This window comes from Tamandua tetradactyla, chromosome 4, assembly GCF_023851605.1.
Source record: "Tamandua tetradactyla isolate mTamTet1 chromosome 4, mTamTet1.pri, whole genome shotgun sequence".
NCBI classification, from domain to species: Eukaryota; Metazoa; Chordata; class Mammalia; order Pilosa; family Myrmecophagidae; genus Tamandua; species Tamandua tetradactyla.
This window is the reverse complement of record NC_135330.1, coordinates 46,767,957-46,785,420: the sequence shown is the minus strand read 5'-3', so window position 1 is coordinate 46,785,420 and position 17,464 is coordinate 46,767,957. Positions and strand designations below refer to the sequence as shown.

General features: G+C 35.2%; 1 long non-coding RNA gene across 1 annotated transcript in view; it reads left to right on the top strand.

Annotated features, from left to right (window-relative positions):
- LOC143678927 (uncharacterized) overlaps nucleotides 1-3,081 on the top strand; it is a 42,966-nt gene extending 39,885 nt beyond the window's left edge. Inside the window, exon 3 of the long non-coding RNA XR_013173480.1 lies at nucleotides 2,943-3,081. This is a non-coding gene — a long non-coding RNA (uncharacterized LOC143678927). The remainder of the gene's footprint in view (nucleotides 1-2,942) is intronic.
- The last annotated feature ends 14,383 nt before the right edge of the window (nucleotides 3,082-17,464 follow it).

Sequence of the window (17,464 nt, the reverse complement as noted above, 5' to 3'; positions counted from 1 at the left end):
AAGAAATGCATATCTCCCAGAGTAATTAAATAAATCATTATTAAACTAGATTTTTTATTCATCTCAGATACACACTGTAGAAGTTGAGTAGTAAATCTTTGTGCTTGGTTTATTTTAAAGAACTTTTCAATAGAGACTCAGAGGTCTTAATTATTATACTATTAAATTCATTATAGTCTTTATACAGTCTATAAATTAAATCTTACTGCTTCATTGCTTTTCATTTTGCATATTTTAGTGGCCTCTTCTGGAAAATAAAGAGTATTTGAAATTATTTATAGGACGATGCAATAATTTTATTGAACAAGTAGAATCAAACATGCTTGAGACTAAACATTTTTTGAAAAGAGTAAATAAAGTAATAATTTCATTTTAAGATAATTTTTACATAAACAAACACCTTAGTTTACTCTCCTCAAAAATAAGTGATCAGAATAGATATGTGGGGAAGCAAAATTCTACTTCCATTTTAAAAATTACTGTTTGACATTAAGCAAGACATACAATTTTGGGTTTTATGGCTCTTCTCTACAAAATAATAAAATTCACTATAAATCAAAAAGAAAAAGACATCTTGTCTTTGAATGGGGTGGAACAAAAATATGTACTGTAGCAAAAAGAGAATCCATAAAATAAATATATAGGAATAAAAGCAATAAAATAAAGATATTTCAAAGTCTGTCGTTCTGATTCTGATTTTTGCTGACTACTTCTTTATTCTTCTTACCATTTCACTGGATAATACTGTGTCTGCCCCCTGACCTTCATCAAATTTCAACATGCCTTTAACTTCATTCCTTCCAAAAGTCCCTGAATATATCTCTGTAGTTACTTTTACGTGCTAAATCTTTTCATTTGAAAACTGTTTTGAATAAATTATATTATTATTTATCTTTAAAATGGAATATTTATAGATTATATCAAATATATACCCATCATTTAAAAAGAAATGCATGAAAATTTGCAGAAGAAAACAATGTCAATAATACTACCAGTAATAGGGTATCAGATAAGTAATTTCCAGATACTCGTTTGAGATGGAAAAACACATCCATATTTTTTTCTTTTTTTCTGCAAATTTTCATGCAGAAAAAAAATGTTTTTTTCCACATATGGTAATGAGTTTCAGTGGATCTCTCTATTTCCAGTAGTCCCAGTTTTGATATTACAAGGATCATAAAACCTCTCTGTCTGGTCTAAGTTTGGCAAAAACACACAGTTTTAGTAAATATAAAAACTATAGTTGGTAATATCAAAAATAATATAGTGAATTTTCAACTACCTGAAAATGAATAAAAAAATGAATAAATAAGTCTTCATCTAAATGTGAGTAAAATTCACCTATTAAAGTATTAGAAAATACATATAAAAATTACACAAAGAAATGTGTACCACAAACTAGGCTGACATAATGTGAAAAAGAAAAAGTAGTAGCTAAGAAAAATAATTATATTAGAGCACATAATAAATAAGATTTTGTAATTTCTATAAAATGTATTTTAAATTATGTGCTTCTTTACTGATCAATTGTCTACATTGATAAAGGAAAGAAATATGTTATCAAAATTGGTATTTGAACTGATTTTCTTTTTGATATTTGGAAAATAAATGTATGTAACAAATCTATAGACTTGATAAAATTTGGATTGGAAACTCAAAATTTATGCATGTTTCACATTATTCTGATAAAAAATGTTCAATTATTCACAGTGCTATACACCATCTATATAGTTTTCCTCTTTTACACTGTTAATGTCATAAAATATTTTATCAGGATCTTCAATAAAATATCCATGAGTTTATTAAGTGATTCTTACTGGTATAACCAGTTTTTAATGAACTATGTGGCCATTAATTTGTTTCTATTTTATTTAGAATTTTGCAACTATTGCAATGCATGTTATTAGTCTGTCATTGCTATACTGTTATTTTCTCAGGTATAATCTGTCATCAGAACTATCAAATTTATTAGCATAGAATTATACATATTTTCAAAGTATTTCAAAATATTAGTGCATGGTGGCATTAGTCACATTTTCAGAATTAAAGTGATATAATTGTAAAGTTTGTTTTTAGGTCTTTACTATCCCTTCCAGAATGGAAATGATTTTATTTTATTTTTCTTCCTAATTGATGGATTTTTTTTCTTTTTTATTATACAAATATTACTTCAGTTTTTGGTTCAGGAATCCAATTCATGAAGTTGAGTTTTTTTTTCTTTACTGACAGATTTCTTAAGGCTTATTTTATCTATTATTAAAGGTTTGTGTTGTATATAAAGAATACCTAATACTAATGCTTCTTTTACTTTGACTGCTTGATTATTACATTCCTGACTAAATGAGAAAAAATTAGAAAATCCTAAAGGCCTCACTGTTTTAACAGTACCCAGTTATACTTTATTAAAGGCTATTTCCTTCTAGGTTTGTAGCAGTGTTGTCAAGGGAATTATTTATTCTTTTTTTATTATTATTTATTGAAATCTCCATTAATGACTAATTTGCATATTTCTCCATAAATATTTTCTTGTATCTTAAGATGGGTCAATCGCCTGTTCAGTGTCCACATCTAAATGCAAGTCTATTTTAAAAGGCTGACTGATTTATTTAAATAACATTTTAAAATTATAAATGCATTGTTTGTTAGTGCGAAATGAATTTGAGAGGAAAAAAGAAAAAAATATGGATGTGTTTTTCCATCTCAAACTAGTATTTGGATAATTACTTATCTGATGAATTTCTTCATGAACAGTTGACATAGGTTAAATATATAAAGAATGCAGACAGCTTTGTAACTTGTGGCAATCATATAACACAGGTCTTGCCAACAAGTGGTAAGCAGAAGTTTCCCAAAAGCTTTTTAAAAAGTAACAGACTTAATTACTATTCATCTTTATGTCTTTTGCCATTCCCCTTTCTCAATTCTTTATGTCACAACTGCAGATGTATGAAGAAGAGAACCAACTTCTGAGGATGGCTCAAGAGAAACAGAGAATTTGCTAAAGTCTGGGTAGAATTTTAGATCTGCAAACTGTTCCTGGACTTCTGTTTATGTGAAAAGAGAGAAAAAAAAACCTCTTCATTTTGCCCAATTAAGGTAATCTGTTTTCTATAACTGAAATAAGAATTAACTAATGAAAACTATTAACTGAGATAAGAACTATTAGCTAACTGAAATAAGAACGATTAACTATAAAGAACATTTATCTACTTTACAGTGTCAGAAATTTCTCAATAAGCCAAACATAAATATGAGGGAAAGAACAGCCAAGAAAATTTTGAGAAAGAAAGAATGTCTGAGGACGTATAAAGTTGATGACTTTAAAAACAAATTACTAACAGATGCCAGAAACTTCAAAATCCAATAGTGTAATGTTGTTGCAGCAACCAACACACTTTGCTGGGATGAAGTCAATTACACTGACGCACCAAATACAAATACAGCAAGGCATTCAACATACCATTAAAAATGAAAAAAAAATCAAACACTTTTATTCAAAAGATTTTGTTGGGGAAATTTGCTAAATATTTTTTTTTATTAATTAAAGAAAAAAAATAAATTAACACAACATTTAGAAATCATTCCATTCTACATATGCAATCAGTAATTCTTAACATCATCACATAGATGCATGATCATCATTCCTTAGTACATTTGCATTGATTTAGGAAAAGAACTAGCAAAACAACAGAAAAAGATATAGAATGTTAATATAGAGAAAAAATAAAAATAATAATAATAATGAAAAAATACACAAACAAACAAACAAACAAACAAAGAAAAACTATAGCTCAGATGCAACTTCATTCAGTGTTTTAACATAATTACATTACAATTAGGTATTATTGTGCTGTCCATTTTTGAGTTTTTGTATCTAGTCCTGTTGCACAGTCTCTATCCCTTCAGCTCCAATTACCCATTATCTTACCCTGTTTCTGACTCCTGCTGGTCTCTGTTACCAATGACATATTCCAAGTTTATTCTCGAATGTCGGTTCACATCAGTGGGACCATACAGTATTTGTCCTTTAGTTTTTGGCTAGTCTCACTCAACATAATGTTTTCTAGGTCCATCCATGTTATTACATGTTTCATAAGTTTATTCTGTCTTAAAGCTGCATAATATTCCATCATATGTATATACTACAGTTTGTTTAGTCACTCGTCTGTTGATGGACATTTTGGCTGTTTCCATCTCTTTGCAATTGTAAATAATGCTGCTATAAACATTGGTGTGCAAATGTCCATTTGTGACTTTGCCCTTAAGTCTTTTGAGTAGATACCTAGCAATGGTATTGCTGGGTTGTATGGCAATTCTATATTCAGTTTTTTGAGGAACTGCCAAACTGCCTTCCACAGTGGTTGCACCATTTGACATTCCCACCAACAGTGGATAAGTGTGCCTCTTTCTCCACATCCTCTCCAGCACTTGTCATTTTCTGTTTTGTTGATAATGGCCATTCTGGTGGGTGTGAGATGATATCTCATTGTGGTTTTGATTTGCATTTCTCTAATGGCCAGGGACATTGAGCATCTCTTCATGTGCCTTTTGGCCATTTGTATTTCCTCTTCTGAGAGGTGTCTGTTCAAGTCTTTTTCCCATTTTGTAATTGGGTTGGCTGTCTTTCTGTTGTTGAGTTGAACAATCTCTTTATAAATTCTGGATACTAGACCTTTATCTGATATGTCGTTTCCAAATATTGTCTCCCATTGTGTAGGCTGTCTTTCTACTTTCTTGATGAAGTTCTTTGATGCACAAAAGTGTTTAATTTTGAGGAGCTCCCATTTATTTATTTCTTTCTTCAGTGCTCTTGCTTTAGGTTTAAGGTACATAAAACCGCCTCCAATTGTAAGTTTCATAAGATATCTCCCTACATTTTCCTCTAACTGTTTTATGTCTTAGGCTTAATGTTTAGATCTTTGATCCATTTTGAGTTAACTTTTGTATAGGGTGTGAGATACGGGTCCTCTTTCATTCTTTTGCATATGGATATCCAGTTCTCTAGGCACCATTTATTGAAGAGAATGTTCTGTCCCAGGTGAGTTGGCTTGACTGCCTTATCAAAGATCAAATGTCCATAGATGAGAGGGTCTATATCTGAGCACTCTATTCAATTCCATTGGTCGATATATTTATGTTTATGCCAATACCATGCTGTTTTGACCACTGTGGCTTCATAATATGCCTTAAAGTTCAGGAGCGTGAGACCTCCAGCTTCATTATTTTTCCTCAAGATACTATTAGCAATTCGGGGCACCCTGCCCTTCTAGATAAATTTGCTTATTGGTTTTTCTATTTCTGAAAAATAAGTTGTTGGGGTTTTGATTGGTATTGCATTGAATCTATAAATCAATTTAGGTAGATTTGACATCTTAACTATATTTAGTCTTCCAATCCATGAACACGGTATGCCCTTCCATCTATTTAGGTCTTCTGTGATTTCTTTTAACAGTTTTTTGTAGTTTTCTTTGTATAGGTTTTTTGTCTCTTTAGTTAAATTTATTCCTAGGTATTTTATTCTTTTAGTTGCAATTGTAAATGGGATTCGTTTCTTCATTTCCCCCTCAGCTTGTTCATTGCTAGTGTATAGAAATGCTACAGATTTTTGAATGTTGATCTTGTAACCTGCTACTTTGCTGTACTCATTTATTAGCTCTGGTAGTTTTGTTGTGGATTTTTCCGGGTTTTCGACGTATAATATCATATCGTCTGCAAACAGTGATAGTTTTACTTCTTCCTTTCCAATTTTGATGCCTTGTATTTCTTTTTCTTGTCTAATTGCTCTGGCTAGAACCTCTAACATGATGTTGAATAATAGTGGTGATAATGGACATCCTTGTCTTGTTCCTGATCTTAGGGGGAAAGTTTTTAATTTTTCCCCATTGAGGATGATATTAGCTGTGGGTTTTTCATATATTCCCTCTATTATATTAAGGAAGTTCCCTTGTAATCCTATCTTTTGAAGTGTTTTCGACAGGAAAGGATGTTGAATCTTGTCAAATGCCTTCTCTGCATCAATTGAGATGATCATGTGATTTTTCTGCTTTGATTTGTTGATATGGTGTATTACAGTAATTGATTTTCTTATGTTGAACCATCCTTGCATACCTGGGATGAATCCTACTTGGTCATGATGTATAATTCTTTTAATGTTTTGGTGGATACGATTTGCTAGAATTTTGTTGAGGATTTTTGCATCTATTCATTAGAGAGATTGGTGTGTAGTTTTCTTTTTTTGTAATATCTTTGCCTGGTTTTGGTATAAGGGTGATGTTGCTTTCATAGAATGAATTAGGTAGCTTTCCCTCCACTTCAATTTTTTTGAAGAGTTTGAGGAGAGTTGGTACTAATTCTTTCTGGAATGTTTGGTAGAATTCACATGTGAAGCCGTCTGGTCCTGGACTTTTCTTTTTAGGAAGCTTTTGAATGACTGATTCAATTACTTTACTTGTGATTGGTTTTTTGAGGACATCTATTTCTTCTTGAGTCCAAATTGGTTGTTCATGTCTTTCCAGGAACCCGTCCATTTCATCTAAGTTGTTGTATTTATTAGCGTAAAGTTGTTCATAGTATCCTGTTATTACCTCCTTTATTTCTGTGAGGTCAGTAGTTATGTCTCCTCTTCCATTTCTGATCTTATTTATTTGCATCCTCTCTCTTCTTCTTTTTGTCAGTCTTGCTAAGGGCCCATCAATCTTATTGATTTTCTCATAGAACCAAATTCTGGTCTTATTGATTTTCTCTATTGTTTTCATGTTTTCAATTTCATTTATTTCTGCTCTAATCTTTGTTATTTCTTTCCTTTTGCTTGCTTTGGGATTAGTTTGCTGTTCTTTCTCCAGTTCTTCCAAGTGGACAGTTAATTCCTGAATTTTTGCCTTTTCTTCTTTTCTGATAGGGCATTAAATTTCTTTTCTTTTCATTCAGGGCAATAAATTTACCTCTTAGCACTGCCTTTGCTGCATCCCATAGGTTTTGATATGTTGTGTTTCCATTTTCATTTGCCTCGAGATATTTACTAATTTCTCTTGCAATTTCTTCCTTGACCCACTCATTGTTTAAGAGTGTGTTGTTGAGCCTCCACGTATTTGTGAATTTTCTGGCACTCTGCCTATTATTGATATCCAACTTCATCATTTATGATCTGAGAAAGTGTTGTGTATGATTTCAATCTTTTTAAATTTGTTGAGACTTGCTTTGTGACCCAGCATATGGTCTATCTTTGAGAATGATCCATGAGCACTTGAGGAAAAGGTGTATCCTGCTGTTGTGGGATGTAATGTCCTATAAATGTCTGTTAAGTCTAGCTCATTTATAGTAATATTCAGATTCTCTATTTGTTTATTGATCCTCTGTCTAGATGTTCTGTCCATTGATGAGAGTGGGGAATTGAAGTCTCCAACTATTATGGTATATGTGCCTATTTCCCTTTCCAGTTTTTGCAGTGTATTCCTCACGTATTTTGGGGCATTCTGGTTTGGTGCATAAATATTTATGATTGTTATGTCTTCTTGTTTAATTGTTCCTTTTATTAGTATATAGTGTCCTTCTTTGTCTCTTTTAACTGTTTTACATTTGAAGTCTAATTTGTTGGATATTAGTATAGCTACTCCTGCTCTTTTCTGGTTGTTATTTGCATGAAATATCTTTTCCCAACCTTTCACTTTCAACCTATGTTTATCTTTGGGTCTAAGGTGTGTATCCTGTAGACAGCATATAGAAGGATCCTGTTTTTTAATCCATTCTGCCAGTCTATGTCTCTTGATCGGGGAATTCAGTCCATTAACATTTAGTGTTATTACTGTTTGGATAATATTTTCCTCTACCATTTTGCCTTTTATATTATATATATCATATCTGATTTTCCTTCTTTCTACACTCTTCTCCATACCTCTCTCTTCTGTCTTTTCATATCTGACTCTAGTGCTCCCTTTAGTATTTCTTGCAGATCTGATCTCTTGGTCACAAATTCTCTCAGTGACTTTTTGTCTGAGAATGTTTTAATTTCTCCCTCATTTTTGAAGGACAATTTTGCTGAATATAGAAGTCTTGGTCGGCAGTTTTTCTCTTTTAGTAATTTAAATATATCATCCCACTGTCTTCTAACTTCCATGGTTTCTGCTGAGAAATCTACACATAGTCTTATTGGGTTTCCCTTGCATGTGAGGGATTGTTTTTCTCTTGCTGCGTTCAAGATCCTCTCTTTCTCTTTGACCTCTGACATTCTAACTAGTAAGTGTCTTGGAGAATGCCTATTTGGATCTCTTCTCTTTGGGGTGCACTGCACTTCTTGGATCTGTAGTTTTAGGTCTTTCATAAGAGTTGGGAAATTTTCAGTGATAATTTCTTCCATTAGTTTTTCTCCTCCTTTTCCCTTTTCTTCTCCTTCTGGGACACCCACAACACGTATATTTGTGCGCTTCATATTGTCATTCAGTTCCCTGATCCCCTGTTCAAATTTTTCCATTCTTTTCCCTATAGTTTCTGTTTCTTTTTGGAATTCAGATGTTCCATCCTCCAATTCACTAATTCTAGCTTCTGTCTCTTTAAATCTACCATTGTAGGTACCCATTGTTTTTTCCATCTTTTCTACTTTGTCCTTCACTTCCATAAGTTCTGTGAATTTTTGTTCAGCCCATGTCTTCTTCATGTCCTCCCTCAATTTATTGATTTGGTTTTTGAAGAGGTTTTCTATTTCTGTTCATATATTCAGCATTAGTTGTCTCAGCTCCTGTATCTCATTTGAACTATTGGTCTGTTCCTTGGACTGGGCCATAGCCTCAATTTTCCGAGCGTGATCCGTTATCTTCTGCTGGCATCTGGGCATTTAATCAGATTTCCCTAGGTGTGGGACCCAGCAGGTTGAAAGATTTTTCTGTGAAATCTCTGGGCTCTATTTTTCTTATCCTGCCCAGTAGGTGGCACTCATGGTGCTCGTCTGTCTGCGGGTCCCACCAGTAAAAGATACTGTGGCTCCTTTAACTTTGGAAAACTCTTGCTGTAGGGGAGGGTCGCCAGCCGAAGCGGCTTGGGGAGTGCCAATCCGAATCTCCCAGCTGGCCCAGGAATCCGCACGTGGGGAGGGTTGCCAACCTCCGTGGCTTGGGGAAGTGACTGTCCAAATTTCCCAGCTGGCCCGGGGCGCCAAGTGTGGTGGGGGGGGTGCCAGCCGCTGTGGCTTGGGGGAGTGCCAATCCGAATCTCCCAGCCGGCCCGGGAATCCACGCGTGGGGAGGGTCTCCAGCCTCCGCGGCTTGGGGGAGTGCCTTTCCAAATTTCCCAGCCAGCCCGTGGCACCAAGCATGGTGGGGGGGCACCAGCCGCCGCGGCTTTGGGGAATGCCTATCCACCGTTCCCAGCCGGACCGGGAAGCCACGTGTTTGGAACGGACCCCGGTTGCCGATCTCCGTGGTTTGGGGGATCTCCGATCCAATTCTCCCAGCTGGTCCGGGGGGCCGCGCATTGTGGGGGGGGCGCCAGCTGCCGCGGCTTGAGGGGATTGCCTGTCCAATTCTCCCAGCCAGCCCGGGAAGGAGGGAGGGAGGGACTCTGGCCGCCTGCCGTCCCGGCCCGGGGAAGCTTAGGCCCCTCGGTGATCTCATCGCAGCGGGTTCTCCCAGCCAGTCAGCCATTCCAGAAGGGGGTATGCTGTCTTCTTCGTCTCTGTCATGGCTCCGGGAGCTGTTCTGTACCATTTCTACTTCCCTAGTAGCTGTTCTGGAGAAGGAACTAAGACCCGCACATCTTAGTAAGCCACCATCTTCTCCGGAAGTCCTGCTAAATATTTTTCAGTGTAAATATAAACATGTGTGTGTGTGTGTGTGTGTGTGTCAATCATAGCTTTATCAAGTTAAATACATATAAAATAATAAAGCCATTAAAAAAAAGAAAACTAAAGAAAAGCCTGAGTTATTTCTTAAGCTTGGGTTAAGTTGGTTAGAATATTTTGTTCATGACAGTTATGGAAGAAACATAATGTAACAAGACTGATATATATGACTACAAAATTTAAATCATATTTATATAAAATTAAAAAATATGGATGTGTTTTCCATAAACCTTGAGGGATGAAGGTTCTTGAAATATATTTGATGAAATGGAAAAGCATTTCAAATGCAAATTCAAGAGTGATAATTTAAGCCATAGTGAATAAACTCATCCATTCTGAAGAGGAATCTAGACAGATAACCTGAAGAAATGAAGCAACAAGGGAGGGCTGGTTCTTGATAGAGCTGTTTTCCGTGAAGAAGCTCATTTCTTTGTTCTTTGAGGAACCAGAGTGATGAGAGCAAGTCCCGGAGATATTCGATAGCAACCGTGATGATGGTAAAGAGACATACAGGACCAGCAGGAATATTGTCTCTTAAGGTCCAGTTATTTAGTTAGAGATTTTCAGCCTTCCAGCAATTTATTCAAGGAAATGATAAGAATGAAGAAAGAGAATTACATGTTAAAAGTTTAAGAAAAGAAACGAAATGATGAAATAGTCATCTTGAAAAAGAAAGAGAAAAAAAATTGAATAAATAAAAAATATGGTGTACTTGTATCATTAAAATCTTACCTGAAATTAATAGTCTCATATTTCAAGTAAGAACATTCATCATACTGGGTGTTTAACTGCAATATAATTCTCAGTCGATGACTTCAAAAACAAATCAGCAAAAACAAAACAAGAACAAAAACAACCACCAGATTACAGAAAGTCAAACTTGGTCAAGAAATTTGCAAAGCAGATATTGCCCATAATGGACCACAAAAAGACAAGATGGAAAATAAAAAAGTGATAGCAAGACATATGAAGATAGAGAAATAAAGTCTAATGGCAAGTTTGGCTGGAACTTAGAGAATGAGGAGTGAGAAGACATGACATTGGAGAAATAATAGAGGTTCTCCTAGTTTTTTTTTTTTTTTTTTTAATAGAATAGTGTTTTGTAAAAAGTTGTACACATGTAAGTTATTTATAATCATCATAAATCATAATATCGCTCTTGTCTTGATATTGGAGCCATTTTGGCTATAAAATCATGGCCTTCCACCTAATCACAGGGAAGGATGTTTTCAAGATGCAGTACAAAATGCACAATATGCTGCAGTTGTCATCTCTTATTTTCCCATTCCCCAAGATAGCGAAAACTTGGATAAGCCAGGGAGAAAATTTCTGGAGTCTTGTCTCCTTTAAAAACTGCATTCTATATTGCAAAGTCCTTTGTTAATATACCCCCACAAGCCATCACTATCTCACAGGAAAATATAGGACTGCCCAATCACTTTCTGATATGTATAGATCAGAAGTTGTATTTAAAGCAACAGGAAAGTTTAAGTCCAATCAATTAAAATAGCCATACGGATTTATAAAAGGATTAATGGGAAGCAATCAGCTCATAAAGATGAATGAGTGTTTAGAAAATACCAATGGAAACCTAACCTAACATTGGCCAAATATGATGCAACAACAACAACAAAAAAAATGGTCTTGCTTATCACTCTAAAATTTGAGATTTCCAAAGAGCTAGTACTATTTTATTTAACAGTGAAGTATCCTCAAGAGATCAAATATATCTCTATGAAGTATATTCAGGATCCAAATCAAGATTTTAAATCTGTATCTGTTTGTGAAGTGCAAAAGAAAGAAGACCTTTTACAGAACACTGCTTTTAGTAGGACATGACTTTCTTTCAGGACAGGCTTTTAAAGGCTATATTTCCAGAATAACACCTCTAATTCAGAGGCTGGAGAAAGTGGAGGCTGAGAAGTCAAGAACCTTGAACTCTGAAGAGTCAGAAGTGGTAAGACCTTAAGGGCTAAGGAGGTTCTCTACTGAAAGGACTGCACTTGGGTCTTTGTCACTCACTCTTTATGTGAACATTGACAAGGAATTGGGCTTTCAGGTCTGAATTTTCTAATCTCCATGGTGAGGTTAGAAATAAGTTGTCTATCCAGAAAAAGATCACAATCTCTTGACCTTCTTTTCAGGTTTAGGAGTTAAAGGTTTATGAGGCATCACGGAAATGAGAACAGAATTATCTGGTTCTCCTGATAAAAGTGGGGTGGTCTTTCAGAAAATTTTTTACATTGCTGTGTCAAGATTTCCTTTGTTTTCAAAGGAAGAGGATATGCCAGATCAATGGGTTTCAAACTTCATTTTAAATGAAAACATGATTTTAAACAAAATCTTATACTTTAATTTTCAATACTCAAAAATTTTAAAGTGATGCTAGTCTAGTGAATGTAGGGGTTAAAAACTTGAAGTCTATCCTCCAAATGAAACTACAAAATCCTAAGGGATGGCCAAGATTAAGCAGTCTATAATTAAAGTTGCTATGCATGCAATTATATATAGCCATATGTGTAGATTGAGTTACAGATTCCTCAAAGGACATATTCTTAATCTTGTTCTGATATCCTGTGGGTGCAAAACCATTTGTAAATAGGACCTTTCGCAGATGATGTTGTCAGTTAAAGCACACAGAAACTGAATAAGGATGGTATTAATCTGTATTACTTGAGGAACAATAAAGAGAGGGAATTCGAATACAGCCAGAGCAGTCAGAAAGCTTAGCAGCTAGATGTCAGAGAAAGTTGCAGGAGGAGAGAATGAAGGAGACACTATGTGAGAGAACACTGCCATAACCCGGTTAGTGACAGTGGGAGAAAGCATGACTATTCAAACATATTGATTTGGGACTTCTGGCCTCTAAAACTCTGAGTCAAAATTCTTGTTTTAGGCAATTCATCATATGATGGTTGTGATAGCAGCTCTGGCAAACTGGTTTGGGTATCAGAAAGTGGGATGCTATAATTAAAAATACCTCAAAAATGGAAGTATCTTTGGAATTTAGTAGGGGGGAATGACTGAAATAATGTTGAACTGCTTGATAGGAAAATTCTAGAAGGACTTGAAGATACTGCTGTAAGAAATTTGGACATTAAAGGCACTTCCAGGTCTTTCCTGACAAAAGAAAGAGGAGTGAGACCAACCACAGCTCCTTCCCCCACAGAAACTTTGAGCAACCAGCAAGGACTGGCAGGAACTTTTTTTTTTTTTTTTTAAGCATGGGCAGGTTCCAGGAATCAAACCTGGGTCTCCTTGCATGGCAGGTGAGAATTCTGTCACCGAGCCACCATTGCCTGCCTCTTTCTTTTTTAGTAATTGAGAAATCTTTGCATACATAAATCCATACATGGTGTACAATCAATGGCTCACAATATCATCACATAGTTGTGTATTCATCACCATGATCATTTTTAGAACATTTGCATCATTCCAGAAAAAGAAATGAAAAGAAAAAAGAAATAATCTCGTACATCCCATAACCCTTACCCCTCCCTCGCATTGACCAATAGTAAGAAACATTTTTCTTAAAGTTCCAAAAAACAGGTAAAAGACTGTGGTAACATGGTGAGCACTGAATCAAGATAAAAGCTTCTGAAAAGATGTTAGAATCTCATGGTGCCCTGGCTGGCCCCTCCCACTTTTCACTGACTCAGAACAGAGTGAGCCATGCTCCCAGTATAGATCCCTGGTCCGATTCCACATATACTGACAGCATATGTGTCTGGTCTAAACTGTCTGGTAGACCAAGAGGCTCATTATCACAGAACTTGCCCTGCATGGAGAAGGTGGCCCGTGGAGACTTCCTTGAATGCTCTGGGAGAGCAATCAAGCAGATGCCTGGGACAAGGGGTTGCTCGAAGTAGGACATACAGTGCTGTTTCCTGGACCATGAGAAAAACATTTCCTAGAGAAGAGGGAACACTTATTCCTTGTTATAAGAGGGATTTTCCTGGAGCCAAACACAAATGCCCAAGAAAAGACACTTGCAGAAAGGACCAGAGAGACCTCTGTGCTTGGAAGCTATTTTCTAATCACAATGTACAGATAAGCTCTGAAGGACAGCTCATTCGCAGATCAATCTGCAAAGACCAGGAAAGGTATTTTCTTTTTTTCTTTCTTTGCTTAGCTCCTGGCATTAGAAGAAAACTGTCATAACACTAACTGGGTATAAGCATAAGGAATAGATGCCCAGAATCTAAATTCCAGTGATAATACATTAATATATCAAAACTTCCAGGTTTCAACAAAAGATTATAAAACATACAATGAAACAGGAAGCTTGCCCAGGGTAAAGAGAAAATTGAAACTGTAGAAACCATCAGTAAGGAGGATCAGACTTGGGACATTCCAGATTAAAGTTTTAAAATAGCATTCCTAAATTTTTTAAAAAGCTAAAGCAAAACATGGACAAAGAACTGAAGTAAATCAGGAAAATGTCAGATGAACACAAAGAGAAAATCAATATAGAAATGGAAATTATGAAAGGGAACCAAAGATTGATAAAGACCATAATAATATAAATTAAAATTCCCTGGAGTGGTTCAAAAGCAGATTGGAGCTGGCAGAAAAATGTCAGTGAACTTGCTAATAAAGCTATTGAAATAATTCCATCTGAGAAGCAAAAGGAAGAAAGAATGAAGACACGTGAATAAAGCCTGAGGAATCTGTAGAACACCATTAAGCATATGCATTGTGGGAGACTCAAAAGGAAAAGAGAAAAAGGGAAGAGAGAGTATTCAAACAGATAAGAGCTGAATACTTCTTAAATTTATCAAAATACATAAATGTACATGTCGAGAATGCTCATTGAACTCCAAAACAGGATAAACCCAAATAAACTCACATGGTAAGATGTTATAATCAAAATATTAAATGCCACAGTAAAGAGAGAATTCTGAAAGCCACAAGAGAGAAGCAGCATATATACCAAGGAGCCTCGATAAGATTAAATGCCAATTTCTCGTCAAAAACCATGGAGAAATGGAGGCAGGAGGAAGATATACTGAGGTACCGAAAGCAAAATATATGTTAACTGGGGGTGCAAAGTTAGTTCTGTGGTAGAATCTCACCTGCCATGTGGGTTACCCGGAATCAATTCCCCACCATGCACTTTCCAAAACAACAAACAAATAAGCAAAACAAACAAGCACAAAACAAACAAACAAAAACTAAAATTCAACAAATGGTGTTGCAATAATGGGATACTCAGATGAAAAAATAATGAAATGTGACTGGCCATGCCATATAGCATGCAAAAAATACATACATACATACATTTTATATACATATATATATGTATATAAAATGCATGTGTGTATATATATATATATAATGTGTGTATATATATATAAATACATATATGTATATGTATTTATATATATATATATATATATATATATATATATACACTAGCCAAGAATTCTATATCCACCAAAACTGAAAATGAAGAGAGAATTAAGGTATTCCAAGATAAGCAAAAGCTGAGGGATTTCATCACTAGATTGAAGCTATAAGAAATGCTAAAGGGAGTTCTACTGGTTGAAAGGAAAGGATTCTAGACAACTGACTGAAGCCACATGAATAATGTTCTTCAGTAAAGAAAATGGCACACTAGCACTATTGCATTTGTTATTTTTAACTCCATTTTACTGCATTTTAACTCCATAAAATCTAAAAGGCAAATTCATAAAATATAAGAATAGGTCAATGGTTTTGGACTCATAGTATATAAATACAACATAATTTGCTATAAAGGTAGGTGGACAGAAAGGTATAAAAACAGTTTATATATGCTATTGAAATCAAGTTGGAATCAAAACAAATGAGATTGTTATCGATTTAGGATGTTAAATTTAAACCTCATGGCAACTGCAAATAAAATATCAGAACATATGCAAATTCACAGAGATAGAAAGCAGAATACAGGATATCAGAGATGAGGGGAAGAGCAGGAGGAAGTTAATGCAAAATAAGTGTGGGTTTCTGTTTCGGGTAAAGGGAAATTTCGAGCAATGTTTAGCGATGAGGGTACTGCGACATTCTGAACGTGATTAATCCCAGTGAACAGTATTCTTGAGAGGGTTGGGACAGGAAGCTTTATGATATATATTTATGTGCATGTTTCCACAATTCAAAACAAAAACAAAGAAATATAAAAAGATAAATACAGTTAAGTTGAATATATGATTCTGGTTGACATCTAAGAAAGGAAGAGAAAAGGCCTAAAATAACATTTTTGGGAAACAAGAAATATTGGAATGTATAATGTAAACTTTATGTCAATGTTAAATTTCTTGAACTTGTTAATTCACTCAAGATGATCACATAAGTAAATATCCTTGATCATAGGAAATGTATGTGGAAGTACTATGTGCTCAGAGATTATGATTTGTACAACTGCAGTCACATGTTCAGAAATAGATGATAGAGAGATAGAATGATAGAGTGAAGGTGGTTAAAATTATTGAATCTGGATGTCTGGGTGGGTGGGAGTATTTTGGAATTTTCTGATGGGTTTTGTGTTATTTTTGCAAACTGTCTTAGATGCTGGAAATTAATTCAAAATGAAAAGTCTAAAAAAAGAGGTGCTTCAAGGGAAGATTTGCAAGGAAACAACAAAAGTATTGTTGGAAACTGAACAAAAGTAGATCATTGCTATAAGATGGAATACAATTTGGCAAAACTGTGTTCTGATACCAGATGGCAGGCAGAACTTGTAAGCAATGAACTTGGACAGTTAGTTGAGGAGATTTCCAATCAAAGTGTGAAAAGCACAACTTGATTTCTCCTTGCTGCTTATCATAAAATGAGAGAGGAAAGTGGAAAACTGAGGACTGAATTGTTAAGCATAAAGCAACCAATAATTGATACTTTGGAGATTTCATAGCATGCCGTGAGATCAGAGTCATAAACAGCTCTATTAGGGTCCTTGCTGAGCTACTGGTAGGTGACTACCCAGACAACAGAATCCCACACAAGGGTGTAGCTGAACCACCCTTTGCTAAGGAGATTACGTGAATAACTCATAGATTCAGCCAGACATTTCAGAGGCAATCCAGGAAGGATTTGTGGAAGATCATTTTGTTTTATGACTTGGATCCTCTAGAACTGCCCACACAACTGACAGATTTTTTCTAGAGTTTTGTATGAGCAGAAGCACCATCAGCCTAGACAAGGATGTCACAAAATGAAGGGGAAAGAAAGAATCCCAAGGGAAGAATTATGGAAGTAGAGTTCTGGATGAAAGAAGAGATATTCTCAAACCAAGTGTGCTGGTTTGAAAGGATATATGCCCCCTAAGAAAAGCCATGTTTTGATATAAATCCCATTTCTTAAAGGTAGAATAATCCTTATTCAATACTGAATATATGAAACTGTAATGAGATCATCTCCCTGGTTGATGTGATTTAGTCAAGAATGGTTGTTAAACTGGATTAGGGGATGACATGTCTCCACCCATTTGGGTGGGTCTTGATTAGTTTCTGAAATCCTATAAAAGAGGAAACATTTTGGAGAGGGAGACTCAGAGAGAGCAGAGAATGTTGCAGCACCACGAAGCAGAGAATCCACCAGTCAGTGACCTTTGGAATGAAGGAAAATGCCTCCTGAGGAGCTTCATGAAATAGGAAG